The following is a 22,749-nucleotide window of genomic DNA, read 5'->3' as shown; positions in this document are numbered from 1 at the left end:
GTGCCTGATGATTGTGGTGTTATTTAAATGTCTTTCAATAGTAACCGGTATAATCTTCTCCACAATTTTTGCAGGAACTGAGGTTAGACCCAGAGGTCTGTAGTTCCCTGTGTCTTCCCTCACGCCCTTTTATGAGATTGGGATAACATTGGCTAACCTCCAGGCAGCAGGGATGCGATGCAGCTTCCTGCAGCAGAACGCATTACCACCGAAGACAATCACTTCTAAAAGCAGAACCACCAAAGAAAGTTTCAAACCCCAAAGTTTCTCTTTCTTACTCTCAAATCGCTCTTCACTGAACAACCCAACACACCTTGGTAAGGTGAAGTGCCACCTTACTTTGACATGCAAAGCTCCCATCTCTTTAGTGAAGTGAAACCCATCACACTGAGCCTCTGAAATCACCCATCACAGGTTTGCTACGCACAAACCAGGATTCCTATTTGCTATGGTGACCCGAGGAGACCCATGTTGAACCAGGAGTATGGAAATGCAGACTCACCTCTCCTCCAGACCTTGTCTTTCTTAGGACCATACCCCAGCAATGGCATGGATTCCCGTACAGGGAGGGTGGGAGCAGAACCCACACATATAAAAGGACTCACCTGCTCTTTTCTCCAGATGTCTCCCCATCCACGTGCACTTGGAAAGTGTATTTTTGTGCAAACAAAATTAAATTTCTATTTTGATATGGGAAAGTTCAGGATTAGTCATTAGATCCCATATTCCACCATATGCTCAGCAGCCTTCTCAGAGCAAAACTTACTGCACAGAAGGAACTCACCAGCAGAACTTGCTGCTGTGATGTCCCCACCCTCTTGCTGACTTGCTCCCTTTCTCCATCTGCATATTTTGCAATACAGCAGCCCCCTCCACAGCACATTCCCTCTGTATCACTGGCCTGAAATTGTGTAAATATTCTCTATTGCATCAGCTGAAAGTTCTCAGACTGCTGTAGTAAGTCATCAAAATACTCTTGCAGATTAATGGTCTGTCAAAGGCTTGGATTTTCCTTCTCATGAGGAAGAAGGTGGATTTGCTCTCTTGGGGAAGGTTCTCCTCATGGCTGCTTCTCCAGGCTCCACTCTGCCAGAAACACTGAGATATTTGAGAGAGCATTTTTGGAGGTAACCTCGAGGCCAGACAAGGATGCACAGGATATTTTGCAAGAAAGTTCAGTGTTGCAAAACTAATGCCTAGTTCCTGGCAATGAGGTTTCACATAAAAAGTGGAATTTTGGCTATTTTAGGGACACCAGTCAGAAGATGGTGAAAGTAAAAAATGGGGAAGGAAGACTTCTGCACTGTATTTTTTGTCCCGCTCTCTGCAGAGTTTTGTGTGGTTATTTTCCCATCTACACAGGGAGGAGATTTCCAGCAGTGGGGGAGGAGGGCAATAGTGCTTAAGGACCTATAAAGAGCTAGAAAATAAGAAATCTCTGAATCAGATGAGATGTGTCTGTTCCTACTTGTACTGTATGTTGAAGAGCACCCCTCCTCTTTATGCTTTGTCTCTGCTAAAGCAGCCAACATCAGAAAAGCTGAAACCATCCACTGTGCAGTACTTCCCATGAGCATGTTTTAAAGACAGAAGATAATAAAATCCTGGCTGAAGGGAAAGAGGAGCTAGACATTACACTTTTACCAGGAGGCAGTTTCACTGGAGGGTTAAATGTGGTAGCGCCAGGGCAGGTTTGCACCCCCTTGTCACAAATTGAGTATTTTTGGCCCCATTGTGCACTCTTGACATTAAATACTGCTAGGCATGAATTATGCTTGAGGGGAATAATACACCTTTTATGTTGCAACATTAAATGCTCAAAATGTTGTGGGTTGTTTTGGTTTTTTTTTAAGCGCTCAGAAATCCACATGCACATCTTAGATATTACTATGTCACAACAACAGAAAAAATGAAATTGTTGGGGCAAATTTTAAGCTGTTTGCTGAAGGAATTTTTGCTCCAGGGGGAGCTGGAGGGGATGGGCTGCATGTGCATATGCAGAGCTAGCTAAGAAAGGGCCCCATTCCGCATGGAAAACAGCTCCGGAGAGGTCAGGGCAGTGGTGCTGGCCAGAGGAGGTCAGTTCTGTGTCACAGTGATGCACTGCGCTTCTGCCAGGGAGAAGAGACTTTGTGCTGCCCACAGAGAACCCGTTTCACTGTTATGTTGGTAACCAGGGGGAGAAATTCTCTGTCCAAACAGAGCTTTGCATGCCTTAGCACTCCTTCACAACAGGAACAGAAACTACATTTAGGCCTACAGGGAATAAATCTACTCCGTGCCTGCACACAGCTCTGCCCTCACTCCGGTCACATGCTGCAGCCTCAGGGGTCACGGGGCTCTGAGATTTCTGAGCATGAGGGGAAACTGCAGAAGATCTTTGGTCTGGTTTTGTCCAGGCAACGGTCAGAGTTCGGCTGTGCTGGGTGAAGGGGAAATGCATTTGACTATGTGATCCAGATGAAACGAGATGCTTGCAAACCAGGAACAGCGCAGCCTCCCCTTAGGGCCTCCGTACAGTACCTCACCCCTGGGACCCTGGAGGTCCCGGGGGGGACCAGCACCAGGGTCCAGAAACGCTGCTGTGTTTGTACCAGCAGGTTGAGGGAGGTGATCCCTCCTTCCCCTCTGCCCAGCGCTGGTGAGGCCACACCTGGAGTGTGGTGTCCAGTTCTGGGCTCCTTGGTACAAGCGAGACATGGACACACTGGGGAGAATCCGGTGAAGGGCCACAGAGATGATGAAGGGACCGGAGTATCTCTCCTGAGGAAAGGCTGAGAGCTGGGGCTGTTCAGCCTGCAGGGGAGGCTCAGGGGGATGTTATCAGTGCATACCTGAAAGGAGACTGTAAAGAAGACAGTGCCAGACCCTTCCCAGTGTTGCCCAGTGACCATATGAGAGGTGGTGGACACAAACTGAAGTAGCAGAAAATTCTCCTTAAGCATAAAGAAAAGCTTTTTAACTATAAGGCAGACTGAATACTGGAGCAGCTTGCCCAGAGAGGTTGTGGGGTCTCCATCCTTGGAGATATTCAGAAGCTGACTGGACACAGTCCTGAGCACCCAGCTGTGGCTGACTGCTTTGAGCAGGGTGGGTTGGACTAGATGACCTCCAGAGGTCCCTGCCAGCCTCATCCATGCTGTGATCCTTCCATCTCCTGCTGATGTGCTGTGAGACAAGGCTTGACAGGACTTTTTAGACAGCACCGACACACCCCGTCCCTGGCAGTGTCCTGGAGCTGACTTACATATATAAGTAGTACAGGGCCATGGTCTGGTTCCCCACTCTTCTCTCACCCTCTAAATCCTGCCCAGCACTCTTGCACCACACAGAAAGATAATCAGGAAAATGCTACTTCATGGAAATGGCCAAGTGCCATTTGTGGCTATTGGACAGATCATCGGGACCCCAGGGGTGTCTCAGCAGAGGGGGAGTTATCGGTCAAGTGGATCCTCTGTGAGATGCTCCTCTGGGCCAAGGAAGGTCCTGGCCACTGGCAGCATATGGCATTGCAGGGCCCTCTTGCCATGGTGTGTGAGGTAGAAGAAAGTAAACAAAAAGTTCAAGCAAAGACTTTATCTGCATTCTTGCCCCACACTTTGTTCTCTCAGCAGCAGCCAGCCCATGCCCTGGTCCCTCTGCCCATGTATAGCGCACTGCCATGGCTTTCTGATTGCTAACCTCTCCAAGAGGTGTCAGCTGATTATCACATAACCCACCCCAAAACTGTGTGGCCAACACAGCAGAGAGCTCCAGTCTTCAGAGGGTTCAGGCTCTCATCTGGGACAAACCCAGTTGTCACTCCTCAGAGCAAATGGATGGGAGACAATGACTGAAATGCGGGTGCTTTACATTGTTGTCCCACTATTGCTAATGTCTGCATAGAAGAACACAAAAGGGTTAATCTAATTAGTCAGGTTTACTCCCGGGACTGACAGAAGTCAGCCAAATTAGAAATGCCCACTGCAAAGTCTCTCCCAGGTTTCCCAGCCTCCAGGGACTGGGGGAAGACTTGCAATACAATCCCAAAGCAGAGGTGTTTGGTACAGCGTGTACTGTCACACCACTGCTATGGGCACAGAGTGTGGCCCTTGGGCAAGCCTCGCTGCTGAGGGGATGGCACATGTCAGAGTCAGGCATCCCCCCCTCGACACTGGCCACCCCAGGCTCCCTCTTCCCTCTGCTGACGCAACTATTTTTTTTTTTTTTTTGGTCTTTTTTGTTCTGAAAGCCAGGCAGCAACTGTGGAATAATCAGTACTTTTCAGCCCACTGTTTCTCTTGTCTCCAAGGAAACTCCGCTATTATGTTCAACATCAAAACCAGCAGGATTTTCAAGGTGGGAAGTCTCCACAGGTAGCACCAGGGAAGCACCGTAAGCGAGAGAAGAGGGAGGAATCTCTGCAGGAGGAAAGGGGTTGGGAAGAGCTTTGCACAAGCCAGGCAGGTACGGAGGGGCCAGGCAAGGGATCACTGAGGAGGCTGTAAGAGTCTTTTCCGAGTGGACAGCTCTGGTGCTGGGTCACCTAGTGAGAGGGCAGAAGTTAAACAGCCCATCCCTGCGTGGAGGGAGGGAAGGCTCAGTGCTTGCGAGGAAGGGCTGTGCCAGGCTGTTCAAGGGCCATGCTTTGCCCTCAGGACTCTGCTCAGTGGCCTGAAAATTGCAGTTAGAAGCTATCAAGTCCTACTTGGTTTTAGGCAGATCATTGGCACTCCAGAGTAGGAAGCTACAGTCCCTCCACTGCCAGCTGAGTAAAATAGGTGCTTTGCAGGGACTGTCTTTGCCAGGATGGCAAAGGAGGAGTGGATGTCTCCACTCCCATCTCACTTTCCCCCATCAGTAGCTCAGTGCCTGTGACCAGGAGCACTGAATCCAGACACTGTGCTATTAGCTGTTTTTTTCAGTCCTGGGGACCAGGATAGAGAGGGCTCACAGATGCCCTGGCCAGAGGCATCCTCACCCCTCACGCTGTTGGATCCTTCGCAGCCTGGCCCATTGCTTGTCCTTGGGAAGGGTAGTACGAGCTGAAAGCAATGCAGCCAAAGTGCCTATGCTGAAAATTTCTGTTCACAAGCCCAACTGGGGTGAACTCAGCCATCTTTGTGTTGCTATAGCAGCCCCTGGCAGGGCTTTCTGTTCAGTGAAGCGCTAGGGCATCTCCATTTTCCACTCTGTACCTGGCAGTCAGCTTCCTCCCAGCTAACTCCTACCGTGACAGTGGACCCAGGAGAAGGACGGATCTGCCCAGGGCCCAGCCACTGACCCATCTCTGTGAGAGAGCACCAGCTAAGGGCAGAGGAATCTGCAATGGGCAGGAATTTCAGCCCAGCTAAGCTCTACAGTGACAAAGTGATCAGCAGGTTTGTGGCCTAAGTCCGATATTGGGAGGACAAGTTCCGCTCTCCCCATTGCTCTCTACTCATGCCAAGGTCCTGTGATAAGGTTGTCTCTCTCTAGCTGCCCGCGAGGCATTTCTCTCCAGCTCAGAACATATTTCCCACTTGGAAAGCACTCCCCTCTGGACAGTCCCCTGTCCTGAAGCAGGGTGAGAACTATCCCTGCTGCTCTCTCATGCATATGCCCAAGGAAATCTCCTGCCATCCTCCTGTCCTGTTTCAGCCGCTGGACCTGGCACGGCTCTTATTCATGCATTCAGATTTGCTGACAAAACCACTCACCTGGAAAAAGTGCCGGTCGTTCAAGCAGGAAAGGCAGTGGGTCTTTTTCGTCTTGGGGGATTATTCTGAGTTGTTTTGTTCTTTAATTCTTTAAGCTCAAAAGCAGGATGCAGGATTTTCTCCTTAGAAAGGTACAGCGTTAGCAGAGAGCTCTGAGCAGTACCTCCTGAGAGAGGAAAGGAAGACTGTAATATGCTCAGGATACATGGCAGTAGGGGGTGGGGGAGTGGCATGTAGGAGGAGACTGAAAAAATCTTCTATGATTGCAGGAGACCAGAGGACAGAAAGCACCTGTCACCATGATGTTGCATATAGCCTGTACTGGATTTAACACTACCAGTGGTTTTGCACTTTCTTCTGCCTCCTCACACCAGCTGCAAAGAGCGTTAGCAGTAACAGAGAGCAGGGCAAGCTGTGAAATGAGAACCAGATCTCATCCCCATCCCACCCCTGCCCCTCAGTCTGTTCCTTCCCCGAGGGTGGCTGCCTGCAGAAATCCATCCAGCAGCAACAGCTGGATACCCTGAACGGGCAGGTCCTTCACCAGCCCAGCCTGTGTAAGCAGGACCTCAGAGATCCAGGCACACCCCTGTGTTTGTCCAGACCAGCCGAGGGGATGGACAAGTTCCCGCGCCTCAGCCAAATCGCTGTATTTTCCCATTGGTGTATTGGGCAAGTCACAAGGAGGAATCAATTCACTGATTGTGCAAAGGGAATGCGTTAGCAATACAGTCTGTCACGGAGCCAGATTCTGCTTTCAAAGAAGCAGATGAAAATTCCACTGTCTTTACTCACTGATGTCTTAAATATTGATTCCTGCTGCAGTTTCTTTGATAGAAGTCCCTCATTTCAAAATTTCCATTAATGCACTCTGCCAAAAACACAAGTCAGGTTGGAGGTGTGAGCACCACACAGCCTGTGCTGGCCTCTGAATAGGGCAGAGTGAAGAATTATGTCTAAAAACCAAGCCCCAGCACCAGGGTTACAACCTCTGTTTCTATTCCTACCAGATACATGACTCACAGGGGACATATCACTTGTTTCCTGACAGTAGCCTTCTCCTTAATTCAGGTGGCCCCAGTGCAGGGATGTTGCCGCATGCTCCAGCTTCAGCATAGCAACAGCAATGTGTTGTGTCTGCAGCTAGAGCTTGCCAGTGTTTGAAGTCACCCAGCAAAGGGCAGGTAGGTCAAAGCCAAAGTCAGGCTCATCTGACAGAGTCCTAGAAGTGAAATCCCCCTGAGCCCTGTGTCCCCATCAGACTCAGTGGGAAGAGCAGAGCTAAACCTCCTCAGCCCAGGTTACAGAGAGCAGCTCCCAAAACCAACTAGCTTTTTGCAGACATTAATCACAGAATCATTTAAGATCATTGAGTCCAGGATGGTGATTAGATGGGACTTTGCTGGACAGGCCGTTTGGAGCCTGGGGTCTTGACTATCTGTCATTCTCCCTTGTTTTAACCAGATCAGCACGGACACAGGCCATTGCTGAATCAGGAGACAGGGACACACAGACACCTGACAAATTGCTCGGTCTTCACACAACCCAGTTGCTCACATGTAAATGGAGGCGATGGCACGAATCTTCCTACTGAAGGCTGCACAAGTTCAGTGAAGCCTTAGGTCATGCAAGTGTCAGCTGGGGACTGGGAACCCAAGCCCTGTACCCTGCAAAGTTTCAGTCACCTTTCCAGCAAAGCATATACTGGAACAGGCTACACAAGAAGATAATTTTATTCCAAAATGAATGTCTCTGGTTATGGGGAATTATCCAGTGCTCTGCCTGCACCACACCCCCAAAACACTCCTGTAGAAATGTTGGCTGAGAGTTAGTCCAGGCAGAGGGTAAAGGAGGCGGATGGTGGCAGCGCAGCCTGGGACACGGCGGGTCTCCGTTGCCTCTCCTGCTGGGTCCACCACACCGGCTGCCAGTGGGGCAGCCCAGAGAAAGGGCATCTCCTGCTCCTCCTGCCCCCGCTTCTCTCAGTGCCTTAGCCAGCAGCTTTCCCTCCAGAGGTACCCGACTTCACTGTTAGTGTCTGCTGGAGGCTCAGGTGGGCGGCAGCGCCGGGCACTCTGCATTTCTGACACTACCCAGAGAGGGGCAGAGCTGCCCCGCACTTGGCCATCCCTCAGCCGCTGCGCATTCTCCCTGACTCCGCCTCGGGGAGGAAGGGTTGGCTAACAGCGAGTAATTGTCCTTGCCCACTTCTTATGCCTGAAGTTCAGCTTGGCTCCTAGAACCTGTACTAATTCCTACCCAGTTTTTTAATCCCCGGATTAATAAAACCTTGAGGCCTTTTTTAGCCCTAAACTCCCAGTGACAAACACCTTAAACCTTCTCCTTCAGCAACTTTTTCCATGTTTCATTTCAACTTGCACCTGTGGCAATTTCCAATGATTAAAATAGGACACAGAGGAACAACCTGAAGCTATGGAGGAGGTGAAGAGCTCTTCTCCCTTGGGATGGAGGTGCCTGATGCTCAGGTGGTCTTTCCAGGGTGGAGCAATCCTTGGTGAACAAACACTACCATAAGCGAACTCCCCCAAGTCTCTCCTTTTTCTACAAGTGCCAGGCACACCTGATCATCCACATCGCACAGAGGCCACGGGATGCTGTAAGTTATCAACAACGGGTAAAAAGGAAACTCACAGCGTCATCCTTGTGAACGACAATGAGAAAAGACATGACAACTGCCCCTCATTTCACTTATGTGAAATCTTGTAAAGGGTCTTCTGATGCTATCCTTGCCCAGCCATTTGAAGATAAAGGAAGGGCTTGTTGGGAAATAGCCTGGAACAGCTTTCCCATATCAGCTCCCTCGTGACTTTCTCCACAAAGCACCTTTCAAACTGGTTTATGCTAATCTCACAAGTAGACTAAAAATGTTACATAGGGACAGGGCAGTTTGTTTTGCACCTACTCCCTCTTTGAACATGCCCTCAGTCTGTATCCCTGCCCAACTTGGAAAGACCTCAGTCCTAAATAAGTGATGTTCTGAGCAAACACTCTTGAGACAGATTTTTATAGGGGTGTTTTGTGTCCAACAGAGAGGTTTGCAGGTCCAGTAGAATAACTACTTTTTCACCATCTCTTTGTTTTTTAGGAAAGATATTGATTATCTATTGGATCTTTAAAAAGCAAAACACCTAAAGATGGGCTAAGTGTTGATTTATAATATAATGATGAGGGAAAAACCCACACATGAATCTCTGCTAGCACGCAGCTATGGCAAATCGAGTTTGCTGCACACAGTCTGGATGAGGCATTGAGGCTGCAGGGCTGGCTTAGAAAAACCCAAGCAGATGGATGCTGTGTCCACTGTCCCATGGTTTCACTGTCTTCCAAGAAGCACTTACTCTGTTATCCTTTTGAAAGGGCTCAATTTGTCTGAACTGCTGAAAAAAAAACCCTGAAACATTAAAGAGCATGCTGTAATGAATTGCAGGGGTAGGGGTGTGCAGCCCTGTCACCGGGATGTGCGGGTGACCAGAGGCTGCACCTGAGCCATCCTTACCCAGACGTGTCCTAGGAACGTGGGTGCTTTCTGCTGGAGTGAAGAAAGCCACTGGGATATTCCCACTTGCTAATCGTCATGGGGAAAGATGTGATTTTCTTGTTAAACAGTCCTTCAGCCCTTCCTTCCCTGGATTTTGCAATTCTGTAGTCTTGTTCTCCTTGTTACAGTAACCTTAATTTGGGGGCTGGGATTAATTTTGTATCCTGCACTGCTTGCTTGGCCCAGGGAGCAGAGTCCAATTATGCAGCTGTGACCTTCATTCCAAGTTAGCAGAGTTTCTGCAAATGAATCTCCTTCGTGTTTCACAGAGCTGCTCAAATAATGGAATTTCCTTCCTATGGGAAATGCCGCTATTTCAACACTTATTTTTGCCCTATTTTGGAACAAAAAGCCAAAATTTCAACTCTTGCAACACATGAACTTCAGGAAAATTCAGAAATGTAAAGAAATGTTTTGGTTTGGATCAGACTGATGTAAATCTACTCCGACCTGAGCTGTAATATTTCTTCATGTGAGTGCCTCTCAGCTTTTTACTCCTTTGCATAGACTGCAACTCTCCTGATAACTCTGCAGTGTCCCCCTGTAGCCGAGCTGATACGGTGCATGATTCTTGATGCAGCCTGGAGGGAGAGCAAAGGTCAAGGACAACAGGGCCAGGAGGATTAAAAGAGAAAGAGCATATGATGCAGTTCTCACTGACAGCACCTGCCAGGCCATTTTGGTTAGAATTTCTGATGGAACGACAAAACTAAGACAGTGGTAGTTAAAAAAATGGTATATCCAATGCCAAAAATTATTACCCCAAATTTTTGACTAAGTAGTTTCAACTGATGTGTGAGACAAACTTTTGAGACCTCCTGAAGTTTCTGTTGTTCAAAAGCGCCCTCATTTTCTCCTTGGTTCTGCTGAGGGTGTATGTGATTGAGACATTCCAGCTAGTTTGAATCCCAGCTCATGCTCCCTGCTTCTCCCAGGTGCACAGGGAACTTGTGCTGTACACTTCTAGGAGCAGTTCTGCTTTGGGAGTTTGTGTGGTTTGTATTGTACCATTTAAAAAAAAAAAATATTAAAATCTCTCTATATCACTATACAGGCCCAACCACTGAGAACTGCAGATGCCTACAGTGGTTGCTCTGTGATGCCTAAAGGCTTAAAACCATCATTTTGTCAAACTGTTTAACAAACTTTACTGACACTTCCACTGGAGAATGAATCCCCTGCTCCCTCCCTGAAAGGTTCCCTGGTGGAATTTCACCTGGATTCCCCCAGCATGACAATAGGTGCAAGGGATCATTTAGGTTTTTCTCCCTGCCCCCCCCCTCTTCCTCCCAGCCCCACGTTTTTCTGCTAGGTCTACAAACCGCCTTAGCAATTGTTCTGCCAGATGTATTTTAAGGAGGCTTGATGTAGTTTCCATGTCATAAACTAGTTCTTTTTTTTTTTTTTTTGGCTTGCCTTATTATATTTGTACATTTAACTCTACCCTTATTTACCCATGACTTGAGAATGCAGCTTTCTTCCGTGGTTTGTGCAGCACAGAGACAGTTCTGATGACAATGTGGCACTGTTTTCATTTCTTTTCTTCACTGCATCTATCCTTCCTTCCCACGGCTGCTCTGCCTCCTGCGGTCTGTGCTCGGCTGCGCTTTGTACAGCACAAACAGCTTCCCCAGTTCTCATGTTCCCAGGTTCTGCAGCTCTCTCTTCGTCCACTGTTGCAGTTTCTGTGTGCCCTAGAGTTCCAGCGTGGATGCTAACAGCCACCAGCTGCCGGGTTGTGTATTAGCACAGACTTCTTGTTCTTTGTTAAGGTGGCTGGAAAATCACTCTCTGCTTCTGCAGTAGATCAGTTGTAAAGGCAAAGTACCAGAGCTGTCTCTTCTATGCTCTATTGGCATTTTAACTATTAACCAACTCTTTACACATACTATGAGATGGTTCTTTTTGCACTAGGCAGTTCTCTCACATAAAACTCATAAATTTTGACAGCTGAAATCCAGATGTGCCCAATTGCCCTGGGCTGCTCTAGGGACAGATGTGCACTGCAACCTCACAAGTGAATTCACAGCAGGTAGAAGCATTTCTCAGGCCTGTTTTGCCAATTATCAGGCCTAGCATAAAGGACACAGCCAGCATAAAGATGAACCAATAACCAGGTTGTATTTGATACAAAAGGGTCAGTACATGGGTGAGCGCTGGGGGTACAAACAAGTCAGTCAGATTATACATAATTGACATCAATCCCACTGACCCCAGCAATGACACCGCACGACCAACAGTGGGTGCAATAAATGGTGAAATGCAGTCTCCCATAGAAGGGACAGGAGACAACCGAGTCAACAAGCCAAACACATCAGACCAAGGAAGCCACGTACTGAATCTCTCCACAGCCCGCGTTTACAAAAGCCAGAGCTGACTGGAGCCCAGTCCCAGGGAGGCGGGAGGCCCTTCCCCAACAGGGAACTCTGCACAGGGCACCCACCTCACACACAGACACTGCCCCTCCTGCAACGGTCCCAGCTGTTATCCCCATGTGGGACACCTGACCTTGGGTTACTGACTGCGGGACCCCTGGGGCTCCTTTACCCAATGGCTCTGTCTGCCAGGCCGGCACCACCCTGGGGGGAAGCCTAAAGGGAACCTCACCCCCCTTTGGGCAGGGCTGTGGGAATCACCCAGATGTCAACCTTAATTTGGGGCTTGGGGTTGAAACCCCAGCATTTCAAGGCCCCACCTTCATGCACCATTTGAAGCACTATGAAACGCATCCTGCCAGAATGAGGGAAGTCGTCACTCCCAGGGATTGCCCTTGCAAAGATATTATTTCTTATTGAAACTCTGACATGCAAATTCATTCAGTGAGGATATCTCCTGCTGTGGAGAAGGGTAGTGTTCAATACAGCCCAAGATGGATGTGCCTTGCCACACATGCCCTGGGAGGAGAGAAAAGCCAGGGTAGATACGATGTCTGGGCCTTTCCCTGTCCCTTTCTCCACACCCGTATTTCTGAAAAGCACTATCTGCCCAACAAGAGGCAATTCAGACTGGCAGCTCAGCTGAATGCCCATAATAGAGTGAAATGGATGTGATCTGCTTTTATTCCTTCATTTCCAGCCTTGTCTGATCTCACTCCATTCCTTCTGAGAGATGCTTTTCAAATAGTGAGGCTCAAATCTGAGGTGTTTTCCTCCATAGTCAAGGGTCTTTTCTGGGGATAGAATCATAGAATTGTTTAGGTTGAGAAAGACTTTTAAGATCAAGTCCAACCATTAATCCAGCACTGCCAAATCCACCACTAAGCCATGTCTACACACCTTTTAAATACCTCCAGTGATGGTGACCTGGGCAGCCTGTTCCAGTGCTTGACAACCCTTTTGGTGAATAAGTTTTTCCTCATATCCAATCTAAACCTCCCCTGCCACAACTTGAGGCTCTTTCCTCTTGTCCTAATGCTTGTTACTTGGGAGAAGAGGCTGACACTCACCTCGCTACACCCTCCCTCCAGGTACTTGCAGACAGCGATAAAGTCTCTCCTGAGCTTTCTTTTCTCCAGGCTAAACAACCCCACTTCCCTCAGCTGCTCCTCACAGGGCTTGTGCTCTAGACCCATCACCAGCTTTATTGCCCTTCTCTGGACACGCTCCCGCACCTCAGTGTCTTTCTTGGAGTGAGGGTCCCAAAACTGAATACAGTATTCAAGGTGCAGCCTCACCAGTGCTGAGCACAGGGGGACAATCCCTTCCCTAATCCTGCTGGCCATGCTGTTGCTGATACAGGCCAGGATGCCATTGGCTTTCTTGGCCACCTGGGCACACTGCTGGCTCCTGTTCAGCTGGCTGTCAACCAACATCCCCAGGTCATTTTCTCCCAGGCATCTTTCCAGCCATGCTGCCTCAAGGCTGTAGCGTTGTGTGGGGTTGTTGTGACCCAGGTGCAGGACCCAGCACTGAGCCTTGTTGAACCTCATACAATTGTCCTCGGCCCATGTGTTTTATTTCCAGTAGACATCTGCTAAGTTGAAGTCCCTCACGAGAACAAGAGCTAGCGATGGTGAGACTTCTCCCAGCTGCTTATAGAATAGTTTCTTTGCCTCTTCATCCTGGTTGGGTGGTCTGTAACAGACTCCCACCATGATATCTGCCTCGTTGGCCTTCCCCCTGATTCTTACCCATAAACACTCAACCCTACTGTCACCATCATTAAGATCTAGACAGTCAAAATACTCCCTAACACACAGGGCTACCCCATCACCTCTCTTTCCTTGCCCATCATAGAATGGTTTGGGTTGGAAGGGACATTAAAGATCAATCCCTTCTGAAGAGTTTATAGCCATCCATTGCAGCACCCCAGCTGTGCGAGTCATCCCAGCGTGTTTCCATGACAGCACCTACACCAGAGTTTCCTGCTGCACAGTGGGTTCCATCTCCTCCTGTTTGTTGCCCATACTGTGTGCACATTGGTGTAGATGCACTTCACTTGGGCTATTGAACCTGCCACCTTTCTGGAGGAGAAGTCCTAATTCCTACATCACCATTCTCAGGCTCTTCCGTGGTTTCTAACACATCAATAACCCTTGTGTCTTTGCTGCTGCATGGATCTCCATCCCCGACCTCCACCAAGGCGGCAGACCAAAGGACCTTGCTAGCACACCATCCCTCAAACATTGGCATGCTGCCCCCAGGCTTATCTCTAGTGAGCCGGTGATATTCACCTTTACAGAGATTTTCTTACTTTGACCTTTCTCTGCGCTGTTCCCTCCCCAGCAGCTCTCTCTGCTGCTCTTTCCCAGCTTCCCACACAGCTGGGTGATGATGGGGCAACGAAGAATGGTTAGAGAGAAGGGAATCCCACCCAATTTCAGAATAAGAGTTGGGCTCTCAGGGAAACACAGGCTATTAGGTTGGAAGCGATTACTCTGGAATAGATTGAGTGATGTTGGAAGGTCCCTGAGAAGCCATGGAGGGGGAAATTTTATCTTCAGTGCGGGGTGATGGCATCCTGTAGGACAGCCAAGGTAGCAGGAAGGCCAAGGCTGAAAGAGCAGCTGCGTTGAGAGGAAGGTGCAGAGCTGCATGCAGGGCATACTACATTGTTTGACTGCAATTCTTATGGAGCCATGCAATACAAAAATAGTAAACAATATTTCCTGGCAGCAGCCTCTAAACTCTAGGGAACACAATAATTATTTGCTCTGAGCATGGCTTGTTTCTGTGAATGAGACACTGCAATCCACCACCTTCATGTACACCCTGCTTCATATTAATAACCTGAAATGTCTGGCCTGGCAATTAATTACTTCAGGGGAATGGCTTGCATGCCTTTCCCACAACAGCATGTGACTTTGTTTGGGACAACCTGCATTAGTGAGTTGTACAAACTGGAGGAAGTCAGAAAGCCTCACTGTTGTTTCAAGTTAGCTTGGTTTGATACTACTGCAGGCTAAGTCTGCCTTCTCTGAGCTGGGAAAACAGGATGGATATGCTTCACTTCTGCTGCTCTGATGATATATTTGTCCAAATTTAACTTGGCCCATTTTCTCTGGCATTCTCCACATGGTATTACCATTGGCATTGTGCTCTTCTCCAACCGCTCCCAACGCTGTATATGTGTATATGTATTACAAGGACAAAAGGGACCAATTGTGATCATCTAGTCTGACCTCCTTTTTCAGGACAGGAATAGCCCTGTGTTAATTAATTTTCTTTTAAGTAGAATATACTATTTAGAAAAATTTCTGAACCTGCATTACTCTCTTCTGGTGGTGATGAATTCACCACAATTTCAGGCAAATTATATAAGCCTGGGTCTACCTGACCCTGGAAATGATGGATGATGATTAGGAAGAAGCAGTCAGCTGCTGCTGTAGAGGAGCTGAACTGAGTTTACTGATGTAATGGCAATACTGACATTGATACACCAAGAGGCTGTATCTTAATCAATGTAGATGTGCAAACACTTGCCCATACAGCACTTGCAGTCACACCCTTAGAGGCTAAAATGCAAATGAAATCTGGCGTATGAAAAGCTTAGCCAAGGTGGATGATCCTTCAGCAGTCAGTAGGACAGCATCACCTCCAAGTTTCTTCCAGATGCCCCCTCAAATCATCACCTCCCTCAGCACAGATTCATGTGGTTCCTCCTCTTCTCCTCCCAAGTGAGATCTTAGTCTACAGACTCAAGTGTTGTGTTGACTTCAGGGGTTTGATTTTGCAATTTGCTTTCCATTGGGAATCTATGCAGTTATTCAATGGCTTTCTGGAAGGAAAAGAATTCAAAACTACAGGACTTCAGAGAAAGCAGAGCTCTAGAGGAAATCTATGCCCTTGGCTTTCTGTCGCTGAATTCCAGAATTCCCCACTTTCAGCCACTCCTGATGGACTTTGTCTTTCATTCTCCCAAGTTTTCTCTAGAAAAAGCATGTTCTACCTCTCTCTGCTTTATCTCACTGTTTTTATAACACCCTTCTGTCACGTTTCTTAGGCTCCTAATTTTGACAAATATCTGTTCACCTTGGGGTAGAGCCTTAACATAAGATCCCCAACTGGAGAACTCAGAGGTTCTCAGATCCAGCAGGAGTCTTCTCACCTTCCCCACTGTAGACCATCTCCTGAAAAATGTATCAGAAAGATACAGAATCTTCTCTTAAGGACTGCAGGTGATCTTAAGTGCATCTCCTTGCCTATCAGCCTTTGTAGTCAGAGAACGGTATCTTATATAAGAGTCGTACTTAACTACCTGCCTATCTCTGGATCTTGTCCAGTCAGCAAGATCTCTGCCAGATTACGCTTTTATAGGTGTAAATACATTAATGCAGTCTTAAGTCAATAAACCAGCTTTCATATTAACAGTTGAATAGCTTGAGCTTTATGAGCTTCATGAGCTTCCCCTCCTGTTACATCTTTGATCACTCTGAAGTATTTCAGGGGTAAGTATGACTTTCTCTTCAAACAGCTCTCCAGAGCTGGTGTTTCGGTGAGAGTTTTGCCCCTTTCAGTGCTACAGAAGGGTCTGCTGGGCACCCTTCACCCTCCGAGACTGCAGGGATTTGGTGCCTGGGTCTCCCTGACCCATGGAGGCAGCAGGCCCACACAGCACTGGGCTGTGATTCAGAAGGTCTTTGTGCCCGTGGAGAGTGCTCCAAGCTGCTGTTCCCTGCCAGCACGCAGCACAGCTGGGTAAGGGCAACCACACTGTACGGGATCCCTTCTGCCACTACCCAGCATCCTTGATGAGTTCCCAGGCAGGGAGTTTTCTCCCCATCCCCAACCATGGATCGTAAAGCAGAGGGGTGAAGGGTGGCCCCACACACCTGGGGGTGCCAGGCTGAGCTCAGGCAGGCATGCAGGGCCCGAGTCCTTGCACAGAGAAGCTTGGAGTGGTGCTGGCTGCACGCTGTCAACAGAGGCAACACAAACTGTCTCACAGCTCATTACAGAAACTGAGCCAAAGGGAAGGCACGTTCCCAACTTATCAGGCCACCTCCTCTGTGAGCTCTCTGATCTACTTTTCCAGTGATTGTTCCTGACCTAGGAGAAGCCCCTGAGAAATCTCACAGTTCATAGCCTGCAGCTAAACAGGCATCTGCAAGCAGCCACGGTGGGGAGCTGGGAGTGTGGCACATGCAGTCTGACTAACCGGCTGGAAAATTCCACTCTTCTTCTTCACAGCTGACCATGGTGAAGTGCCTGGGAAGCAAACCTTGCCAGCGGTGTGTTTATCTGCTCGCCAGGCTGCTGCTCTGCTTTGCTCCCATGAATTGTGTCACATTTGCCAGGATACCCGCGCTATCTGCTCAGCCTTCTTTTAGCACTGTGATAAGAAGTAGCTCTGGAACAGGGTCCTGCCTACTTTGCTCTGCTTTATAATATTTTTTTTTTAGCACTGCTGACAGTCAATAGTGACATGAAGGGTGAGGCTCCAGAATGGGGACACCAGCAGAACTGACCTCTCCGGCTCTGCCAAGCTGAGCACAAGAAACTGGTTCCTCTGATGCTTTCACTCCCTGCACGTCCGCTAAGTGATCAGCTCTAGACAACCTCTCTTCGCCCCCGACTAACTCAAAACCTGCTAACTTGCGTAAAACTGGTCAAGCAACTTACAGTGGTCTCTTCTTACTTAAAGACTATCAAACCATGAATGGTAAAGTAATACCGATAACCATTAGCCTTTCAACACTGCAGGAATCCCGGCTGGCTGAGGATCTGAAAGCTCCCATGGGCTCCCAGCCCCCATCTCCCTCCCGTATTTGCTCACATTTTCCCCTCTTCTTGGTGTATTTCCACCCACCTACACGCTCTTACCTTCTGAATTTGCAGCTGTGCTCGCTGTAGGTTTGTTTAATCCCCTGTTAGAAGGTGAGAAAAGCCTGTGGCGAGTGTCTGGGCAGAAAGACTCACCCTACAATGTCACTCAGGTCACCAGCACGCACCCAGTGCTAACCAATGGGAATAAATCCCATGGGAATTACGCAGCTGTAAATCCTGGAAACTATGCTCCACACTTTGAATGTACTATTGCTGGTTTCCTTGCAATACGATGCTATGAAATAATACAGAAAGCTTTGGTTTTAAGCAGCAAATAAAGAAACGAACATTATTCAGACTTTTCCCCCTAAAACTCCTAGAACATGGAGTTCCTCAGTTGTTACTGGCCACAAGGCACCCCGCTGCTTCTGATCATGGGGGGCACAAGGAGGTGCAGAGCAAGTAGCTCCACAGTTATCCAAGGGACCAAATGTCCACCTTGCAGCGATAATGTGCTCCTGGCACTGACAAGAAGGGGAGAGAGGAGCCAGCAAGAAGCATCCTCTGGAGGGTTTTACTGAGGTACTCAGTAACAAGGTTATTTAATAAGGCTTCAATTCCATGATACGCTTCCCTTACACAGGTTTTTAGATGCATACATAAGTTTCATCCACATGTTTAAAACATTGCCTCAAAACAGTGTTGATGGGGACGGTCCGTAGCATTTTCCAGGTCAGATAATTTAAAATACAGTATCAGGAGAGAGACTGAAATTTAGAGAAGTAATGCTTGCTCAGTCTAACTAAAATTTCCAGGCATCTAGCCCAAAAATTAATTCTTGAGTTCTGGTTAAAATACGTATCTTGCATAGCTGTGGTAGAAAATGTGAAAGACTAGACTGAGTGAAGTGACACAGTCAGTATCCTTCCTTTATTTACATGAAGCCCCAAAGTAAAGCCGCTTCTCAAAGGTCAAAAGTGTGTGAGCTTCTGTTCACAAAACCTGGATTTGCATAAACTTTGTAAGAACAAACTATCTTAGAGATATCCCATACCCACATCACCTCTTTCTGTGATAATGGGAAATGGCACAAAATCTCTGAAAACTAGAAATAAGAAAATTTCCTGGTCTTTCTAATGGACTTTAATGCTTCCCAGGATCAGGAGTCCTGCACACATTTGGCATCTCCTGTAGGTATAACAAAGCCTTCATGCAAAGTTGAGCAGCAGCTGAGTACTACCTTTAGAGGGTTCTTACTCCACCTTCAGGCTGTAGACCTGGAGTAAAGCCTGTGGAGGGCTTGGGAGGCAGCGGGGAGCCCAGGGTGGCTCAGGGACCAACCTCTGCCTGCTCAGGTTGAACGACAGCATTTGCAAACTCCCAACTGCGTGCACAAACCTTTCAAAGAGGGAAAGAAATCATTTGGAGAGGAGCAGTTAGCCACAAGCATCACATCCAGAGCTTGCTCCTTATTTCTTCTTGTGCCTGTGACTTCTGCTGGCTGCTGTGTGTGAGACCTGCTGCCACCCCCCAGAGCCTGGCCACTGCCTGGGGCCAGGGCCAGGACAAGCTGCAGTGGTACGTGGGTGTCTCCTGGCTGAGCCCGGAGCACAGAGGGCAGCACAGCCAGGGCAGGTGCTGGCCAGGCTCAGTCTTTCTTCACTTGCTGCTGGGAGATGCTGGAGGGGAAGAGCAGAAAAGAACCAGGAGGCCTGAAGTTAGGTCTTGCAATACTGAGAGCTGAGGGAGATGGAGCTTGTCCTGGGGATAAAAGTGACTACAACTAATAAATAATGCTGTCTGCTATTAATAATGAGCCATTTGCAAAGTCAAAACACAGGAGGGCCTTCTCAGAGTGCACAATCATGCACCGGGAAAGGCCAAGCGACCTCATCCCAAGCCCTGAATGCTACAGTTGTGCCTTGAAACAAGCGGATGGTGCTGAAGCCACGCTTGCTACCGTGTCTGCTGGCCCAGACTGACCCAGCTGCAGAGCTGCTCACGGAATCCCAGAGTCATTCAGGTTGGAAAAGCCCCTCGGGATCATCGAGTCCAACCCTCAGCCCGACTCTACAAAGTTCTCCCCTACCCCACATCCCCCACAGCTCATCCCAACGGCCCTTAAACCCCCCCAGGGATGGGACTCCCCCCCTCCCTGGGCAGCCTGTTCCACTCTCTGACCACTCTTGCTGGGAAACATTTTCTCCTCCTGCCCAGCCTGACCCTCCCCTGTGGCAGTTTCCAGCCGTTCCCTCTTGTCCTGTCCCTGATCCCCTGGGAGCAGAGCCCAGCCCCAGCCTCTCTGCAATGTCCTGTCAGGAGCTGCAGAGAGGGATGAGGGCTCCCCTCAGCCTCCTCCTCCTCACACTGAACACTCCCAGCTCCTTCCCTGGCTCCTCACGGGATTTATTCTCCAGCCCTTCCCCAGCCTCGTTGCCCTCCTCTGCCCTCGCTCCAGCCCCTCGAGATCTCTCTCGGATTGAGGTGCCCAAGCCTGGACACAACCCTCCAGGTGTGGCCTCACCAGTGCAGCGCACAGGGGGACTGTCACCTCCCTGCTCCTGCTGGTCACACTGTTTCTAATCCAAGCCAGGAGGCCGTTGGCTTTCTTGGTCACCCGGGCACACTGCTGGCTCCTGTTCAGCTGCTTGTCAGGGAGAACCCCCAGATCCTTCTCTCCCAGACGGCTCCAGCCACATCTCCCTGAGCCTGTAGCCATGCAGGGGGTGGTTGTGGCCCAAGTGCAGGCCCTGGCACTTGGCCTTGTTGAAGCTCATCCCACTGATGCTGGCCACCGACCTGATCTATCCAAGTGTCTCTGCAGAGCCTCCCTGTCCTCGTGCAGATCGACACTCCCCCTTAATTTGGTGTCACCTGTGAACTCACTGATGACACACTCTGTGTCCTTATCAAGCCACCGCGTGGCTGCTCCTGCATGGTGCTGCGTGACACCCTGCAGACACGCTGCCTTCCCGGGAATGCACTCCTGGACCACTCAGGTGATGCTCCTTTGTGTGGTGCTTAAATATCCCACATACCACCGTATGAGAGTGTTGCTTATTTTTCTTTTAACAGATTGACCACGTCCCTTAGCTCAGGCTCAACAAAGGCCTCACTGAAGGCTGTGGTGGGATCCTTCTAGAAAGGTCTTGCTGTGCAGCGGATCATGGGGGAGACAGACAGCACATCTGACCTCCAGCTGAGCGTCCTGTGCAACAGGGTGACATGGGCTCTGCAGCCAGCAGCCGCAGCACAGTATCACAGGGTGCTGGTGCATGCATAAATGATTCTCAGTAAATGTTCCTTTTCTCCCAGTGTAAGAATGATCATTTCCATATCTACAGTGAATGGTCACCTTAGAAAAATGCAAGAATAGTCTAAGATGCCAGCATTGTTTCAACAGAAAAATCACCTTTATTGTGATATGCCTTTGAGAAACAGCTTTACAGATAAATGATTTTTTTTTCCCCTGCCAAAATAATAAATATCTTACTGTTTTGTTCATAGGCAGTTATAAATCCACTTCTTAAAAAGGAAAGTTTGGAAGTGCTCACTCACTCTGCAACGAACGCATTCACAAGAGCTGTAGAAGATCTGGATTCAGCTCTCTGCTCCATCTCAGCAGGGGTGAAACCCATGTTTTAGGGGTGTAATCTGCTTAACAGGCTATTGCAAGCAGTGAACGCTCCGGGTCCCTTGTCAGGTTCAATCCAGTTTATGTAGATACTATGTGGTAAAGAAGAGACAGAAGAGAATATTGAGGCAGGGCTGGCAGATGCCTGCAGCACTGATTTAGCAACAAGCACAGATGAAGAAATGCAAGCACAGATTTGTACACTATGGACTTTCTACAGGGAAGCCACTGAGATGATCCCAGTTTGACTGAACAATTGCAAATTCATCCATCTTTCCTCACAGGTGATGTTTTCCAGCTCTTGCCTTCTCTCGGCTCTCCAGATGTTCCATATCTTTTCTGAAGTCCGTAGTATCCAAACGGGGACGCAGAACTCAAAGCAAAGCCTCTTAGGAATGGTGATTAGAACTGAAAGCTTGCTTTGGTATGCTTCCTGGCAGCATTTCAGGTCTCCTTAGGATACTTTTTTTGCAGTAGTGCCTCTTACAGACCACAGTGATGATCCGGTAATAAACCAGCAAGACTCAGGAATGTGCTAATTCTCAAAATCTCCTGCAGTCATCTCAGCAGGACAAGTAAAGAAAGCTAGGATTTTTTTGTGTGTCCATTATACAGTAATTTGTCTGACTTTTGCTTTACTTCGTATCACAGAGGCACCAAGAAAAAGAAGGATGTGAAGGGCAGGTGGAATGAACTTGTAACTCTAGAGAGGCAGTGGGAGATCACCATTCTTAATTGCTTCTCAGCTAATTTGCAGGAACCAGTTTCCACAGACCTGACCTCAGCTGGGTGACAGCCGGTGAGGCAACCTGCCACAGTTACTCTGCACTTCCCATAGCCTGCCTTTGTTACAGCCACATCATTTGCAGCCCTCGTACCTCCACCAGGACAACACTATGAGCAAGGAAGGGATGGCTCAGTTATTCAGCAGCTTTGTACTTCTAATTATTTTATGCCAGTGAGGTATAAGGCAGTCAGCAATGCTGCTTTGCAGAGAACAGTACCTGGGCAAGGTCCACCACTGTCCTGCATCTTACACACCTGATTTTCCACTTGAGACATGTCCTTTCTGGTTCTAGAGTTAAGCAAATATCAGTAGCATGGACCAACTCTCATCAGCTTTCATAAACACATCTGATGTGGCTCTGATCTGCTTGGACCTTGAAGGACCTATTTGTGCCTCACCATCCCCATCAGATGAAAGGCAACAATGATCTGAATGCCCTTTGTGAAAGATGCTCACTTCTACTGTTTCAAAACCAGAAGAGGTTGACTACTGGAGATTGATACTGGATTTGTACAGAGCATTGCTGTGAAACTCAATGTAAGGTTGTTTTGCAAAACTGAGGAAGGAGGCTGATAGTACATCTGGGTCATGTTTATACTGAAATTTAAAAGTTCTGAAAGTCTTTTGTTAAAAAGATCAGCAAAAGCATGTTCTCTTTGGGTTTGTTTACATCAAAATCCATGTTTTCATCTTTCAGGAAACTCTTTTTGTTGTAGAGAGAGTTGCCTCCTCCGCATAAACCTCGCAACTGAAAATTGTGTCACCCACCCTGGCACTTCATCAGCACGAGTCTTCATGTTAGCGCTTGGCTTGGAAAAAAAGTGACTGACCTTTCTTTAATTCACAGTGGCACCCAGCAGACATGATGTAGAAGGAAACAGACTCAG

At 48.4% G+C, this 22,749-nt stretch overlaps 1 protein-coding gene across 7 annotated transcripts in view; it reads right to left on the bottom strand.

The window, feature by feature from the left end:
- Positions 1–17,591, bottom strand: part of SLC1A6 (solute carrier family 1 member 6) — a 37,510-nt gene extending 19,919 nt beyond the window's left edge. For 4 of the 7 annotated variants that reach the window (XM_074928264.1, XM_074928265.1, XM_074928259.1 and 1 more), the window contains exons 1-2: positions 17,499–17,591; positions 5,679–5,844 (exon numbers count right to left, since the gene is read on the bottom strand). The gene's annotated coding sequence lies outside the window, so the exon portion shown is untranslated. Of the gene's footprint in view, positions 1–5,678; positions 5,864–15,707; positions 15,769–17,498 lie in introns of those variants that run through there. The other 3 variants (XM_074928260.1, XM_074928262.1, XM_074928263.1) reach the window with 3 other exon arrangements.
- Positions 17,592–22,749: the final 5,158 nt, after the last annotated feature.

This window comes from Athene noctua, chromosome 27 (assembly GCF_965140245.1).
Source record: "Athene noctua chromosome 27, bAthNoc1.hap1.1, whole genome shotgun sequence".
NCBI lineage: Eukaryota > Metazoa > Chordata > Aves > Strigiformes > Strigidae > Athene > Athene noctua.
The sequence above is the reverse complement of the archived record's forward strand: the minus strand, read 5'-3'. Positions and strand labels throughout refer to the sequence as shown.